Genomic DNA, 17,403 nt, shown 5'->3' on the forward strand with positions numbered 1-17,403 from the left:
CAGGTGGCAATGCCTGCCCCCTGCCTTCACCCTGCTGGAATCAGGAGCTGAGCAGGTGGCAATGCCCAACCCCAGCCTTCAACCATCTGGATTCAGGAGTAGAGGAGGTGCCAATGCCTGGTCGCTGCCTTCACCCAGCTGGGATCAGGAACAGAACAGGTGCCAATTCCCTCCCCCTGCCTTCACCCAGCTGGGATGAGAAGCAGAGCAGGCGACAATGCCCATTCCCTGCCTTCACTCAGCTGGGATCAGGAACAGAACAGGTATCAATGCCTGACCCCTCCTCCCTGCTGGGATCAGGAGTGAAGCAGGTGGCAAATGCCCACCCCCCAACTTCACCCAGCTGGGATCAGGCATGGAGCAGTTGATGATGTCCACCCCCTGCGTTCACCCAGCTGGGTTCAGATGCAGAGCAGGCAGCAATGCCCACCCCTTCACCCAGACGGAATCTGGTGCAAAGCAGGTGACAGTGCCCGCCCCCTTCACCCAGCTGGGATCAGACATGCTGCAGGTGGCAATGCCTGCCCCCCTTCACATGGCTGGGATCAGATCCCAGCAAGTGGCAATGCCCATCCTCCCTTTACTCACCCAGGATCAGGAGCGGAGTAGGTGACAATGCCCACCCCCCTCTACCCAGCATGAAACAGGTGTGGAGCAGGTTGCAATGCCTGCCCCCCTTCACTCAGCTGGGATCAGGCACAGAGCAGGCGGCAATACCCGTCCCCTTTACCCGGCCGGGATCAAGCGCAAAGCAGGAGGCAATGCCCGCCCCACTTCACCCAACCAGGATCAGGAGCAGAGCAGTTGGGAATTCCCCCCCTTCACCTGGTTGGATCAGGTGCACAGCAGATGGCAATGCTTCCCCTCCCTTTACCTGCCCAGGATCAGGAGTGGAGCAGGTGGCAATTCCCGCCCTCCCTTCACCCTGCCGGAATCAGGCACAAAGCAGGTTGCAATGCCTGCCCCCCTTCACCTGGCCGGGATTACATGCGGAGCAGGTGGCAATGCCCACCCCCCTTCACTCAGCCAAAATCAGGCACAGAGCAGGAGGCAATGCCTGCCACCTTCAGCCGGCCAGGTTCAGGTGCGGAGCAGGTGGCAATGTCTGCCCCCACCTTCACCTGGCTGGAATCAGTCATGGAGGAGGAGGTTATGCCCGCCTGCCTACCCTCCCCTTTCTAGATCCCATTGCATTTTTTCCCACAATGGGCTTTGTTACTAGTATTTATATATTCTGGCAAGCACACAAGAGTCCTAGGAATATAGCTAGAACATGGGGAACAGTGTAGGTTTCGGGAAATATTTACCTATCAGAGGAGAAAGGTCTGCAGAAAAGGAGCTAACCGCCAGTGTTCCTCAGATAAAGGCTCATACTAGGATCTAGGATCTAAGGGTGCAACCTGTGGATCCACTTGGGCGCACACACTGGCTAGGGCAAAGCCCAAATATTTATAGGGCAAAACAGGCCCTGGGGCAGAGTGATTCTTGCACAAAAGACATTAATGTTTGTCCCCTGGGATGGACAAAGACTTTGATAGCTTTGATTGGCATTCTGGCAGATGACAAAAGAGAGTGATTGATTATTCCAGTGCCTGATAATAAAACTGTAGTTTACATTAAGTGTCTCCAGGTATGGGAGATAGACTTTGAAATTTAGATTAAGTATTCCCAGGAAGGGAATAAAACTTTTTCAGAGATGGATGATGGCTCTTAATTGCCAGACAGGATTATTGTGTTTGTTTATGAAAGGAAAGAAAGGAGAAGGAATGTCCGAAGGGTGTCAAGGAGGAAATTCCTCAGGCACCTTTCTTATCTAAAAGAGCTATGATCCGAGGCGTGGGGGGCAGGAGACGGTGGTTCCCAATCACTCGGCATTACATTTGCATTGTACATGCGTTCCAGTCTCCCGGGCTGGAGCTGGTAACATTCTGCCTGGCTAGGCAGCTTCCTTAGTGTGGCGTGGAGCGCATTAGGTTGAGTGGCTTATAAGTGATTATTATAGCAGCAGAGGCTAGACAGATTGCTCACATCTGGTAATAATAACAAGTGAGTCCGGGGCTGGTTCGCTGGCCAAGGAAGTCGAGTGGGCATTTGCAGTGCTGCTATTTGATGAGGGCAATAAGCGTGGCTTGTGGCCATCATAGCATCCCACCACTTCTGCCTTGCAGGCAATGAATGGCAGCACCTTTTTAAGATTTTTTTTTTTTGCTGCCATGTCACAACTGCCATGATGAGCCCAGAGGGCTTTCAAGGCAAGAGACAAACAGAGGTGGTTTGTCATTGCCTCCCCTAGACTTCCTTGTGGTCTCCTGTCCAAGTACTCACCAGGGCCGACCCTAGTTAGCTTCTGAGATCTGATAGGATTGGGCTAACCTGAGCCATCCAGGTCAGGGCAATTATATTTTTTAGATTATATCCAATCAAATAGAAAGCCATATGTGTCCCATATCAGGGAGTCACAAAACTGCCATGTTGTTGCTGTATGAAGATCATATTATAGTGAGTATATAAAACTCCTCTTTGCTTTGAGAATATCTTCTGACCTCAAGGATTTCTAACTAGTGGTTCCAGCTGTGATTTTGAGGAGCTCCCCTACCCTACTTATCCTACCAGATAGGGATAACTATTGGCCTACCTTAAAATCCAGTTTAAAACATTACTCAGACCAAAATATCAAATGCTTTGAACCTTTGAAATATATAAACGTCTGGTTTGACAATGAAGAATGATGAATGCAAGCTACATGTATCGCATCAGAGAAGCGTGGTGGGAAGCTACCTTTTAAACACAGCGTTTTAATGTATCGTTTAATAGAACTGCAGATGGCTCCTTCCTTCAAGCAGTTTTCATGGTTCTCACACGTATTTTTGTAAAAGATCCAGCTGGTAAGTAATAACATTTCATGGATGATATAATTGCTCATTATATGCTTTGGTATGGTGTCAGCAGCAACACTGCCAATTTTAAAGGCAAACATTTAAAAATGATGGTAATTTCTTATATCTTTGGGTATTGGGTGACATGTAGCTGATTGTAATGTCTGTTTTAGGTGATAACAGCATTCGTTTAGGTTATGTTAGAAATGCTGATGCTACTCCTTTCTAATTAGAATAAAGCCTGTCGGCAGTTTATATAAAACAGCACAAAAGGATCGATTTAAAATAAGATTTCCAATAAACTAACAGCATCCAAAACATGTTTTAAAAGCACTTGGGGGGGGGATGGCTTCAGCTCCGAGAGAGAAGGAAGCATGGAAAGTTAGCTCCATCCCTCCCCACCCTAAAGCCTCAAATGTCATAACAGAACTTAAAAGTGAATAAAGAAATATGAGCAAACCAAACCTTGAGAAGGAAAAAACGAAGGCAAACACTTCAAAAAAGCTTCAGGAATTCTTCCCAGCCTTGCAGCAAGCAACAGAGAAGAAAAGTGCAACATCCAAAATGGCTGCTGAAAACAGCAAGGGTAAGAATAAACTACCCAACTTCTCTAGCTCAGCAGACCCGATACTAACCAGAATGCTGGCTCAATCGGAGCAAAAAATTATGAATAAAGTCTCAACTATTCTTCAGTCCTTTGAGGAACAACTTGCTGAAATAAAATCGGCTATAGACAAAGTAGCACAAAAGGCTAATCGTGCCCTTATATTAAGCAATTCACTGTGATCTGAAATGGCCGTTTTACAACAAGAAAATAAACAGCTACAAGAAAGACTATTGCAATTGGAAATCCAGACAAAACAATCTAACCTTAAATTCAGAAATTTTGATGAGGAGATATCTGATGATGCAGATCTACCCTCCTTTTTAGAATCATGGATGTCACCAGAATTTACAACTTGAAAAGGGAGCAACTCCAATAATCACCAAGGCTTTTCGCCTGGGGTCACAAAATAATCCAAAGTATAGTAAACCGAGATATATTAGCCACAATCCCAGACTGGAAGACAAAGAGCAAAATACTAGAAATAGCAAGAAATAAAGGATCAATCCCCTACAAAGAGACAAATATTCAAATACTTATAGACTTGCCATTCACAATATTAAAGAAAAGAACTCAGATCTACAACAGAAGCATTGAGAAAAGCCCAAATAAAATATAAATGGACTAATTATACACATCTTGAAGTCAAAATACAAGATACAATCTACCAAGTTTTCGATCAGGAAGCTGGAAGGACATTACTGCAAGATCTTGGCATTGAGACTTTTTCAATCAGAGATAGAATATCACAGAAAAGAAAAATGCTCAGTCCGTTATCACCCTTTAAGGAAAACAAGACCCAAGCGAGACATATTTAACAGGAAAGAAAAAACAGACTGAAATGTTAAAATCCAAGTTGATAGCAAACTAAAATATCTTGTAAAATGTTATGACTGTAAAATGCATATAAGATTAGAGGCATGGCGGGGAGGGAATGGAGCTCACAGACAGGGCCTCCAGTTATTTACAGTTGTCCAAGTTGGTAGTAGTAGGCCAAATAGTCTATAGGGGTTATTCTTGGGCTATAGAGAACTGTTATTAAGCAACTTAATTAATCCAATTTAAATAGCTCTATTTAGTAAAGTAAGAGGGGACAGAGGGAGGGGGGAGGGGAAGGGGGTTACTTTAGCAAGGTTTATAAGGTTACAATAATGAGTATATATTATCATTGTTGGTTCTTCTATTAATATCTGTAATCGATGGGTAAAAGGTTTGACTTCATAATAATACTTATTAATCATTATTATATATATTGAAAATATCTTCCTTAAACAGTATTTTTATTAATAGGCTAATCATTATCAAAGTAGTTCAATCGTCTGTTTATGATATTAATCCTCTATAATAAGGTTAAGATTTAAGTTATCATTTAGTATATCAACCTTTAATTGAAATCCAAGCTGAAATACTCATTTGTAAGAAAATTCATGGTTACAAGGGCATGTAAATCAGTGTAAATATGTAACAGAAGATTTCTTAGTTACCAATGTTTAATGACTTTCTCTCAATATTGTAACTATTAATGTGCATAATTAAATAAAAAACTTTTTTTAAAAAAAGGCACAGGGGAAGGGCTTAACTAAAAAAAAGACCTTCTGGAATAAAAAAAAAATGATGAAAGCCTACAGTGAAGAATCTGCTGTCAGAACGAGGGTAGCCGCTGAGACAACCGCTGCACAATGTCTGCTGCGTCTGTTTTCCCTGTCTGGGAGTTACAGCAGTAAAGCTTCCTTGGCCAACTTCAGAGCATGAGCTGGGGTGCATGGTACTGGCAGCTTGCTGGACACATTGCCCCCAAGTTGTTTAGGGTTTTAAAGTTCATCACCAGCCCCTGGCACTGGACACAGAAGCAATCTGGCAGCCCCTGCAACTGGCCGAAGGTGAGACTGGAGGTGCCCGAACACCCATTCGTTTGGCTCATGCCCCGTTTGCCAGTCACAAAGAGGGAGCCGATTGTTCATTGACGGGTTTGACTGTTTGTCGACCTGTTTGTAGTTTTCGGCAGGCTACTTCATTGAATTCCTTCCTAATAATGCAGTACAGTGCATTTGTCATTTCCCTCATCCGTTACCATTATTTTCCCTGCTGTTCCATCTGGCTTTTTGAAAACATTTTTTTTTTAAATCGTGTGCAGCTCTTCCTTGACCAACACCCCTGTTTGCTGGCCAGCCAGCTGTCGAAAGCAGATGTCCTCAGGCCTCAGAAGGCAGGGAAGGGGTTTGCGCTGCTGTTGTTCCTTCTCCTGCCTTGGGAACAGCAGCTGGCTCTCCTTCCTCCCACCTTGCCCACAGGCCTCACAGAAACCTGCTTTTAAAGGATTTTCTTTTCCCACCTCCCTGGGTTTCCTCCCAATCCCATCCAGCCTCCCAGAGTGGCCCTTCTTCCAGCCTATTCAGTGGGGAATTCAGAAATTCCTGGAGATTTGGGGGTGGACCACCCAGGGAGGACAGGGTTAGGGAAGGGACCTCAGTGGAGCAGAGTGCCATTCAGTCCACCCTCCAAAGCAGCCGTTTTCTCCAGAGGAACTTATCTTGTGGCCTGGAGATCGATTGTAATTCCAGAAGCATTTTGGCCCACCTGGAGGGCAGCACCGCAGCTTGGACGGGGGTGGCGTTTGCAGCCCCGGAAGAGGGAAAGGCACTTGGGCATTTCCTGGGCATCCGAGGGCTTTGCTGGGTGGGTGGAGCCAAAGGCCTATTTGCCTGCCCTGCCCTTCCCCAGCACACAGTTGTCCTTGTTGCTGGGCCTGAGCAGAGCCCCCTTCAAGCCGAGCTCCTCTGAGGCTGCTTCTGTTGAAGGCCCTCAGGTCGAGGAGGCAGCGGCAGCATTGCTTTGGAGAGGCTGTGCTATCCCCCTGCTTGCTGCCTTCAGACTCCAGGAGGAGAGCCAGGGCCCAGCGCCAGGCTCAGGGGTTTGGCAGAGATCCCCCCCCATTTACATTTGGGGCTTGTTGTCTCTCAGTCAGGAGGGGTGAAGCAGGGTGAGGCCCAGCCCCTGAGGGCCTCTGGCCTACCTGGCTCCTCTCCTCCCCCTTTTTTCACTCTGTTGGGAGGGAGTTCTTCCAGTAGCAGAAGCAGCAATAGGCTTGGCTGTAGGCCACGGGGTGAATTGCAGCCATCAGAGGGGCCGCTTGCTTCATATCCTATTGCCACGAGCTGAGCAGAGTGGATGCTGGTGGCCCCCCACCCTGTCTGGGGTTTTCCCTCCCCCCACCCCTCTTCACACTTTGGGGGTTTGGGGTAGGCTCATGCAGATGGGGCGGCAGGCCTTCCGGCCTTAGCAGGCCTTATTACTGGAGGGAGGCGAGAACTGGTCGTGTGGGCTGGTGGCCATCTTTTATTAGGGCAACTGCAGAGGTGTGGTTATCAGTGGCCATTATGGGATGCCGGGGCAGCCATCTTTGTTTAGGGCATCTTCTTGGGCAGCAGCCATTTTGTGGGTCACCTCATAGGTGGCCATTTCACTTCTGTACCCGGTTTAACCATGCTGCCCTAGAAAGGCCAAAGAAAGCCCAAAGGCAAGCAGTCAGCAAAGAGGCAAGCCCCTGAAAGTGCTGTGCCGGTGCTGTCCTCCTCTGATAGGAGGAGTTCTTTTGTAGTAGAGTTGCCAACTCCAGGTGGTGGCTGGAGATCTCCTGGAATTACAACCGATCTCCAGGCTGCTGGGCTCACTTCCCCTGGGGACAATGGCTGCTTTGGAGGGTGAACTCTGTGGTATTGTACACTGCTGAGATCTTTCCCCACTAGGGTTGCCAGCCTCCAGGTGGTGGCTGGAGATCTCCTAGAATTACAACTGGTCTCCAGTTGTAAACACTTTATTTCTTTAACAGATGTAGGTTACACAGCAGGGGGGCACACCAAAGGGCATTCCAGCATTCCTCTACACAAAAATAACAACTCACTTCACATTAAAGAATCACAAAAACACAATTCCTGTCAAAAACACTATTTCTTGAACAGCTTTAGGTTACACAGCAAGGGGGCACACCAAAGGGCATGCCAGCAGTATCTTACACAAAAATAACACAACTCGCTTCACATTAAAGTATCACCCAAAACACAATTCCTATCAAAAACACTTTATTTCTTTAACTGCTTTAGGTTACACAGTAGGAGGGAACAACAGGGCATGAAAGCAGTCTACTACACAAAAATAACACAACTCACTTCACATCAGAGAATCACCCAAAACACAATTGCTGTCAAAAACACTTTATTTCTTTAACTGCTTTAGGTTACACAGTAGGAGGGAACAACAGGGCATGAAAGCAGTCTACTACACAAAATAACATAACTCACTTCACTGTTTTGTAAGGTGACTGTTGTGTCGAGCAGCACTCCCAAGCTGTGAACCTGGCTTTTCAAGGGAAGTATAACCCCCTCCAAGACAGGAGAGATCTCAGGTTCCTGGTCTACCTTTCAACTAACCCAGATAACTTCTGTCTTGCCAGGATTCATAGAATCACAGAATCATAGAGTTGGAAGGGGCCATACAGACCATCTAGTCCAACCCCCTGCCCAGTGCAGGATCAGCCTAAAGCATCCCTGACAAATATTCCTCCAGCATCTTCTTGAAAACTGCCAGTGAGGGGGAGCTCACCACCTCCCTAGGCAGCTGATTCCACTTTTGAACTACTCTGACCGTGAAAAAGTTCTTCCTAATATCCAGCCGGTACCTTTGTGCATGTAATTTAAGCCCATTGCTTCGGGTCCTACCCTCTGCTGCCAACTGGAACAGCTCCTTGCCCTCCTTCAAATGACAGCCTTTCCAATATTTAAAGAGAGCAATCATGTCCCCCCTCAACCTCCTCTTCTCCAAACTAAACATTCCCAAGGCCCTTAGCCTTTCATTGTAGGGCTCAGTCTCCAGACCCCTGATCATCCTCGTCATTCTCCTCTGCACCCTCTCCATTTTGTCCACATCCTTTTTGAAGTGAGGCCTCCAGAACTGCACACAATACTCCAGGTGTGGCCTGACCAAGGCAGTATAGAGAGGGGCTATGACCTCCTGTGATTTCGACGCTATGGCCCCTTTGATACAACCCAAGATTGAATTAGCCTTTTTTGCCACCACATCACACTGGCTGCTCATATTCAGTTTACAGTCCACTCTTACCCCAAGATCCCTTTCACATATACTACTGCCCAGAAGTATATCCCCCATCCAATATTTGTGCTTCCCATTTTTGTGGCCCAGATGTAATACTGTGCACTTGTCTTTGTTGAATTGCATCCTATTCACAGCTGCCCACTTCTCCAGAGTATTCAGGTCTTGTTGAATTTTAATTCTACCTTCTTGGGTGTTTGCTACTCCTCCCAATTTGGTATCATCAGCAAGTTTAATGAGCAGCCCTTCCACTCCTTCATCCAGATCCTCCCCCATGTTCATTTTGGGTAAGGAAGGGTCCTCACCCGCATTTGTTGTTTTAGGGACGGAAAGGTTCCCCCCACAGGTTTTGGTGGTGGAAAGGTCTGCCCCCCATGGTAGCACGAGAGGAATGGTCCTCCCTCGCTTATTGGGCTACATTAGCATGGCCCTGATATTGAGGCGCGAGCACCCTGTTACGTAATGGTTGGGGTTTTAAGAGTTTAATACACGTCCAGAACCCGGGCCGCTTTTGCCAGTATTTATTGGATGGGGTTCTCTTGCCTGGGACTGGCAACGACACCTTTCGATAGAACCTGCAGCAAGGCCTAGGGTGGCTCTAGGCCACCTTTGGGGCCCAAGGGCCTAAGCAGAGGTCTGGCCTTTGCATTGGCAGGAGAGGGTTGAGGAATAGGGAGTGGGCTGGTGAGCACCCCATTGACAATCCCCCATTGGTGTGGGGGAAAGGGGGTCTGACAGGAGCGGAGGGGGCTTGCCTCGTGGCTTGACCTGTACTGCCAATTGGCCTTGGCCGCAATTAATAAAGCGGCCCTTAAATCCAGCCCTTGTGTCTGTCTCCTTCTTCCGACTTGGGGGGGGGAGGGGGCAAACCACTGCTGCTTCTCACTTGGTTTGAAAGCTCCTTTCTGAGGTCGCCATAAGTAGATTGTGACTTGACAGAACGCACACACACATAGTCACTTCAAGAAACTAGGAACTGAGTTTAACTTCAGTCAGGAAAATATATCTGTGTTGAGTTCAATAGGGTATTGTATGGACCTTTCACTGTGCCAAGTCTTGAGATGCAAGTTTCTTTTGCAATTATTTACTTTGCAATTATTTGCTGTAGCCAAGTGGTTAAGTGGCTGGGCTGTGAACCAGCACTCTGTTAGTTCGACTCCCCCTACTGCCATGAGCTCTGCTGGTGTCCCTGGGTCAGTCACTCCTCTCAGCTCAGCTCCCAACCTGTATTGTTGGGACAATAATAACACTGACTTGGTTCACCGCTCTGAGTAGGGCACTGATCTGTCCGGAAGGGTGGTATATAAGCACATTGTTGTTGTTGTTGTTTCTTTCACTCTTAGGACTAATGTAATCCTTACTTAGTTTAAGGACCAGAAGGTTAAAAACAAAAATCTCCAGAGATTACAATTATTAATCTTATCCAGAGCCTTACCACCAGCTGGTTTAATATGTCATATGAAAGAGCTCGTATTGGAGTGCGTACCTGTGCTGGTCAATTTGCACTTAGCTTTTCCTTAAGCTCACTGACTAATTTATATGTAAAATTCCCCTTAACCCTGCAAAGATTGGTGTTAATATCTAGACAACAAAAATACTTCTCTACTTTTAATTATAGATCCTTTGAACGTCAGCAATAAAACATTGCCCTACTCAACTAAAACTAGGTCACTAAATCTTTTCAAATATTTATTATTGGATTTTCTCTCTCCTCGTATTCATCTATCGGCACCCCCATTTCTAACCAATTATAGAGCCTTGCTGACACAAGTTCACCATTACTTATTTCATTAAGTTGTTCAGTTCCTGTTTTCTCTTGAATAGACTAAAAGTCTCCAGTAGTAGTAAGTTTATTGCAATTAGCTATTGGCCATAGCAAATTTACAATTAACAAATAAAATATATAGTTGATATCGACTTCATAAACTCCAAGGACTACAAAATATCAATACAACTACAGCAAAAAGTCTCCATATTAAACATTAGGCTAAAAAATTGCCTAAAGTGAAGGGGGCAGGGGTGGCAGTGCCAAAAATATTTGCAAAAACCTATTAATCCTTTTCATGCTATGCCAAAGCAGTCTCTTCCACCCACAGCCGACTGCTGCTTGATTTCTGATGCCGTTCATTCAGAACGTCGGAGGTCTGCGTTTCTTCCCTGCTCGTTGCTTCCTTTGTCCATCCCTTAAGCTGTTAGCCAGCTCAACAGTCAGGGCAAGAGTCACTAATTAGTAGCAGGTACGGTGGGTTCTTCCAGATCTGTAAGTGCAATTTAAGCTCTGCACAAGGGGAACTTCGTTCTCACAGAGTCAAAAACATAAAACCGCAATGTTACATACTAAACAGAAATTAAACGTAATGCATACTGTATCATTTGGAAATTGGTGAGCACAACTAATATGACATTTTGAAGTTACAAATAAGTAACCATGTGTCTAAAAAATCTAGAAACAGGTTAGGAATATCTTGCAGTTAGGAATATCTTGCATAATCTATTCCTCATCAACCTAGACTGTGGTGCTGCATGTAGCTTTATGATAATCACTTGATTTTTCATTTTTTTTTAAAAATGTGTGTGCTTTGCAGTTAAAAAGGAAGGACTGGAAGCATGTGCTTGTGCATGAGAATGCTTTCAAAGTCTGTTGCTACTTCTTTATGAGATTTTTTTAGACTGGTAAAGACTTCTTCGTTACACGATCCCAACCGATCATGGATCACCTATTGTATGTTAATTATGATACCATGGTTAAGGATGACCACGTGTATTCTCTTCTGTTTATGACACACTGAATTCCACTCCTCCTTAATTCAGACTTAACTAGGAGAATTTCTAAAATTATTAATAAAAAAGATGATTCCTAAATGCATCTCTTCCATTTCTGCAATTATTTACGAATGTCATACACAATACTGCTGGTGCATACACAGTTTACTGCAGCGTTCAGTTCAGAGAAATTTGGATGAGAAAGTGCCATGCAGATGATGATATTGTTTACATGACAGCATCACTGAAGGCAAATGAAGCTCATCCATTTCCCTCACTCTGAATGTGTGTGTGTTGGGGAGGGGGGGAGAGAGGATCCCCCTGTCTAGGCAAGTGGGCTGATGTTTCCAGTCTGGCCGTGCTCTACTGCAGTCTCTTTGCTCATCAGCGCTGTCTGCCATGCCTTTCTCCCCAGTCTAGCTCCATTCTCACGTTGTTTTGCAAAAACATTTGGCTGCAGATCCATAGCTGGATGTCTGCCCATACTGCACCAGTTTCAGTGAGGCAATTGAATCTGGTTACGCTTCAGAATGCGCATCTCCGTCTGTGTTCTGCTCCAGTTAGTTAATTGGGCATCCTTGGACTGTGGTGAAGGAGCTGCACCTGAGCAGGGGGAATATCTTCCTTATCCCCACCTGCATCAATCTCTTCTTATTCCTGTACCATTTTTTGAAAACAGCTGGAATTTGAAAATCATCGGATAATATTTATTAATTTATTTACGGCATTTATAGTCCGCCTTTCTCACTGAGACTCAAGGCGGATTACACAGTATGAGATTAGTACAATCCGTATCAACTATATTTCCATACAATATCAAGGACATTTCCATAAACAATGCCATAGAGTAAATAGATACAAGTTTAAAAAGACACAGCGTTAGCAAGAATCCAGTACAAAGTAGAAGAAAATACTGAAACAGAACATAATCACTTCTAGGATTCCCTACTAAGTTTGTCCACCACCTTATTGTGTTGAGTTGTATATGCTGCTATTGATTGCCACCATCTAAATATATATCTGAATATATATTTTATATTTTTATATGTAAAATATGTTACAATATTTGATTGCAAGGTGTATAACAATCTTCGCAAATCTCTTCCTCTTTTTTCAACTTTGCCCCTTACCCGTAGCCAAAGGATATGCACTCTGAGGGGTTTCTTTTCAGATAGACATCCTAAGATCACATTTCAGGTGGCCAGATTTGGTTGGATTGCGTCAAGGATCAGGAAATCCTTAGTGTCTAAGTGAATGATTTTATTGTACCACTGAGAATTTTAAAGTTTATACTATTGTATCATGAATGATTTTACCCAGGTATTGTGAATGGTTTTATTGATGTTTTATTTTCTTCTGTGGTAGCTTTTATTGGTTCTTTTTGTAAATTGCTGGTCATTGACCGTGAAAATAAACTACTACTGTTACAATATACTGTTTTTTATCAATCTATTCATGGTTTTTAACTGTATAAATTGATGTGTTTTAATATGTTGTAATTTGTCCTGAGCCCTTCATGGGGAGGGCAGAATAGAAATCCAAAGAAAATAAATAAATAGATAACTTAAAGCACAGGTAGTACATAGGAGTACATATTTAAAGCAACAGATAATATGTAAGGCAACATAATGGTGAAGTTTATGGTCCCTAACTCATTAGCAAAGCATCTGAGACCCCATCCCTACAATACATCCTTCTCATTTGAGTAAAAAGCCTTTTTGAATAATACAGTTTTGCATTGTTTGCGGAAAGCCAGGAGAGTGGGTATATAATAATAACACTCAAATTATATACTGCCCTTCAGGACAACTTAATGCCCACTCAGAGCAGTTTACAAAGTGTGTTGTTATTATCCTCACAACAGTCACCCTGTGAGGTGGGTGGGGCTGAGAGAGCTAGAAGCTGTGACTGACACACGGTCACCCAGCTGGCTTCAGGCGGAGAAGTGGGGAATCAAACCCGGCTCTCCAGATTAAAGTCTTGCCATTCTTAACCACTATGCCAAACTGGCTCTGCTGTAGAGGTATGGTTTAGATGATTGTATGACTGCAGCTTATGCCTTATGTGTTTGAGTTTATGAATTGAAATATATTTTTGAGGAAAAAAATCATTTGATGTTAGGGTACTTTGGACAATTCAAAAACCTAGAAGACGCTCAATGTAATATATTTTATTAGGACCAACTAAATGACACACAGCAGTGTGCAAGCTTTTGAGCTGTCCAGAACTCTGGGCTAAATATTACAGCAAACAAACAAACCAATAAAATGAATAGGAAAAGGAAGAATCGTCAAGACATGGCAGAAACTCCTGGTGTAGTCTGCTGCATTGTGCCTACTTTGGGCCATGCCGTGGAGTACAATATTAATGAGTACTTTTTATTGTGATGAAATGAGAAACACGCTTCTTCTTCTTTTTTAAATAATTTTATTGATAATACTTATTCTCCATACAATGATTAAATAGAATTTGTACAATGTAAAATACAACTAACAACTAACAAATTACAAAATTCCAAACTTTTAAAATTCCGTTTCAAAATTACAACATTCCAAAAATTTCAAACTGTCAGACTTTCATAATTACAAAATTTCTGAGAGAGTTGATAACTAGTACATAACTATGAAAAAGTTTGCAAAGTGGTGAAATACAGAAGTTTACAAATATTTTAAACATATTCTAAAACCTGAAAGAACTTTAGACCTGGATGAGAACTGTTACTTTCTAGATACTCAAAAAACAGAAACCACTTCTCCCCAAATTTTGTACTATATGGAAAATGCTCTGCCTGATAAATCTTATCAGCCAATTTTTCAGAGATAAAATGATCCCAATTTTTTGTGAGCTACTTTTCAATTGTCGGGACTTGCTTAGACTTCCATAAGGTCGCAATGGCACTCTTTGCAGCAACCAATAGGGTTGCTATAAGGTCCTTATATATCAAAGGAATGTGGACCGGGTTTGTTTCCCATTGATCAAGGAAAATGATTTCTGGTGACAATGGAATGGAATAGCCTGCCATTATTTGGATTTCTTTAAGAACTTTCTTCCAAAATTCCTCTAAGAATTGGCATTTCCACCAACAATGAGAGAAATTACCTTCCTCACCACATCCCTTCCAGCATTGGGGCGAGACCAATGATGAGATTTGGGACAACTTTGTAGGGGTCAAATACCAACTGTTGACTATCTTATAGGTCTGTAATTTAGTTACCACTGTTTTAGAATTAAATATTTTTGAGGACCATATCTGCTTCCACTTTTCTGTTGTTTGAGCTATTTGACAATCTTGAAACCATTTAGCTTGATATTTTAGTGTTGTGACCTTTTGGTTAGAGAGTAGGATATTATATCGTTTGGAAATAAGGCCTTTGCCAGAAAACGTTGGAGAATCTAGCAGACATTCAAAGTCCGTTTTAGGGGTATTCACCATTTTTTAAAAGTTAATTTGATCAGCTAGACTTTTCAATTGAAGATACCTAAACCAATGGATTCTTTGTTTTGCTATATTTTCCATATCTACTTTCTGTAACAGTCCCTTTGGAGAGGTTACATCCACTATTCTTGTGAGGATGGTGTTCCTCCAAAATGCACTGAAGGTTTCGACATATCCTGATGGGAGCCACTGTTGCGAAGTAAAAGAGGAGTATCTAGATATTTCTGGCAATATTTTCCTCCTGATATTATCCCAATCTTTCAATATCGAGCGTAGGAAGATATTGTTACAAATGAATTTAGGACGGTCGTTTGCTTTGTTCCAAATTACATCATGTATTGTACTTTGCCCAAGGAGAGGTTGAAAGGTAGTTGCCCAGTTTGAGGTGCCTGTATGTTGTAGTAGTTGGAGGACATTGACTAATCGTGCTGCAGTTTGGTACAAAGCAATATCTGGGTAGTTAAAGCCGCCATTTGTAATTCTCATTCTTAGGATGTTAAAGGCGATTCTCGGGCTTCTATTTTGCCACAAAAATTTATTTAATATCCCTTGCCATTTGATCATTTGCTGGCGTGGGATTATAATTGGAATGGCTCTGAAAAGGTACACCAGTTTTGGGAGAATAAACCATTTAATCAGGTGGAACCTATCATACCATGAGAATCCCATCTTATTCCAATCAGTAATTTTTATCTCTATATTCTTCATTATCTTAGTGTGATTTTGAAACACGCTTCTTTTTGTAGTCACATGTATGTTATTGAAGCACGTTGTGTAGGGAAACTGAAGGTTAACGTTCCCATGGAAACCATACTGCCATACAGCATCACTGTGCCCACCTTACATACCACTATCCACCATAAATTTCCCTTCACAGGTCGGGAGGCTTCCCAGGGAGTGTTACCGGAAGTGGTCTCCTTGCAATAAATAATTTGTGGGGGAATTAGCAAGCAAGGAGGCAGGCTATGCAAGAGGCCGGTAATCGCGTGGATCAATCACCTGTGTCTACGGAGTCCCCTCCCCAAGTTAGCAAACGAGGCTGGTTCTTAAGGTCAAACAATATTAAAGGACAAGGCTTCGTGCACATACACACAAAAATACTGGGGACAATAATTACACACACGCACAAAATCCTAGGAAGCTTGGCTGGAGATTGGGACTAGAGAGAGGGAGCAAGTATATCTACCTATCCTGAAGAGTAGTCCAATCTGTGGAGAAGAGGGTAACTTCGAACGCCAGCATCCTTGGCTTAAGGGAGCAAGAGGCGAGGGCAAACCTCAAGGGAACAACGCTTATGGATCCAGAAGCGTGAACGATTTGAATGAGGCCAGAGTTCTACCTTTATAGGTAAAATGTGCCCTGAGGTGGAAGAGCCCACCTAGCCATTAGAACAAAGGCTCCAACGCTTAGTTTCTGGGTTAGACAAAAGGCTTGAGTACCTTGATCGGTAGCTGCCAGGGTGTGTAAAAGCAAATGTAAAACGTGTTCTAGTGTTGTACAAAAGGGATCGTTAATTAGTGAATTCCACCGGAGCTAAGCTGATGGATTTTAGGTGGGGACTGTACTTTTCCCAGGAACATCTGTATATACTTGTGAATGTCATTTGATTAGCTCCTCAATCAAGGACAGGAGATCTCATCATGGGAGGAGGAAAAGGAATGTGCTAAGTGGGGATGACTCTGAGAGACCTTTGTTGCACTGGATCCTTTCGGGGCTGGAGGGATAGTAAATCCAATCGCTTCTCAATCACTCCGCATTCCTATGCAGTATTCCATGCATGCCATGTTCTCCCAGGCAGGATTTAGCAACTGTTAAAGGCTCTCTGGTGGTCACGCAGCAGCCATTTTAACTCCAGAGGCCTGAACATCTTTAATATCACAAGCAGCCATATCCAGAACTGCTTATTAAAATGGCGGAGGCCGGGCCAACCGCTTACAGCAGTTAAGGGCAGTCACAACATGTCATCTGTCTAACCTCCAATTTTGCAGACAGAGAGCCCTGGTCCAAATTCACACAGGGTCTCCTCTCTCCTCTTTCCAGAGGCTCCATTAGACAGGCAGCCCCTTCCCTGTATGCACCTCCCCTCACCCAGCTACAGCCCAGAGCTATTGGGAAAAGGGAACTCAGAGTATACGTTCTATTATATGCTGCCACTATTTATTTAAACTTGTCCCATTTGTCTTGACTAGAGTGTTTGAGTTTCATGTGAGTGTGTTTTCTTTCCCCTTAGCCAACATATTCACACCTGCCAGGGTTAAACCAGAATGAAGAATCATTTTCATTTATAACTTAGAACATAGGAGATAATGTTTTCAAAAACTCATGTATATTGTAGTTAAGCAAAGTTACTATGTAACATAACAGATTAACAGCCAGCTATCTCCCTGCTGCTTCTCTTAGCAGGCTCCAAGCATTCTCCCCTCAGTAATTCCCTCCCAATGGATTCCAACTGTTGCTGGCCCAGCATTCTGCCAGTTCTCATTGACTGTTTCCCAGGAGAGGGGAAAATGGAACTAGTCCTGTCTGTCACACTTTTTCTTTGCAAAAGGTTTCCAGTATATTTGTTCAGAGATTCTGTGATATTCTTCTATGAATAATTGGGGAAGATTAAACCCATT

The sequence above is a fragment of the Eublepharis macularius genome, chromosome 11, assembly GCF_028583425.1.
Source record: "Eublepharis macularius isolate TG4126 chromosome 11, MPM_Emac_v1.0, whole genome shotgun sequence".
In the NCBI taxonomy this organism is placed as follows: domain Eukaryota; kingdom Metazoa; phylum Chordata; class Lepidosauria; order Squamata; family Eublepharidae; genus Eublepharis; species Eublepharis macularius.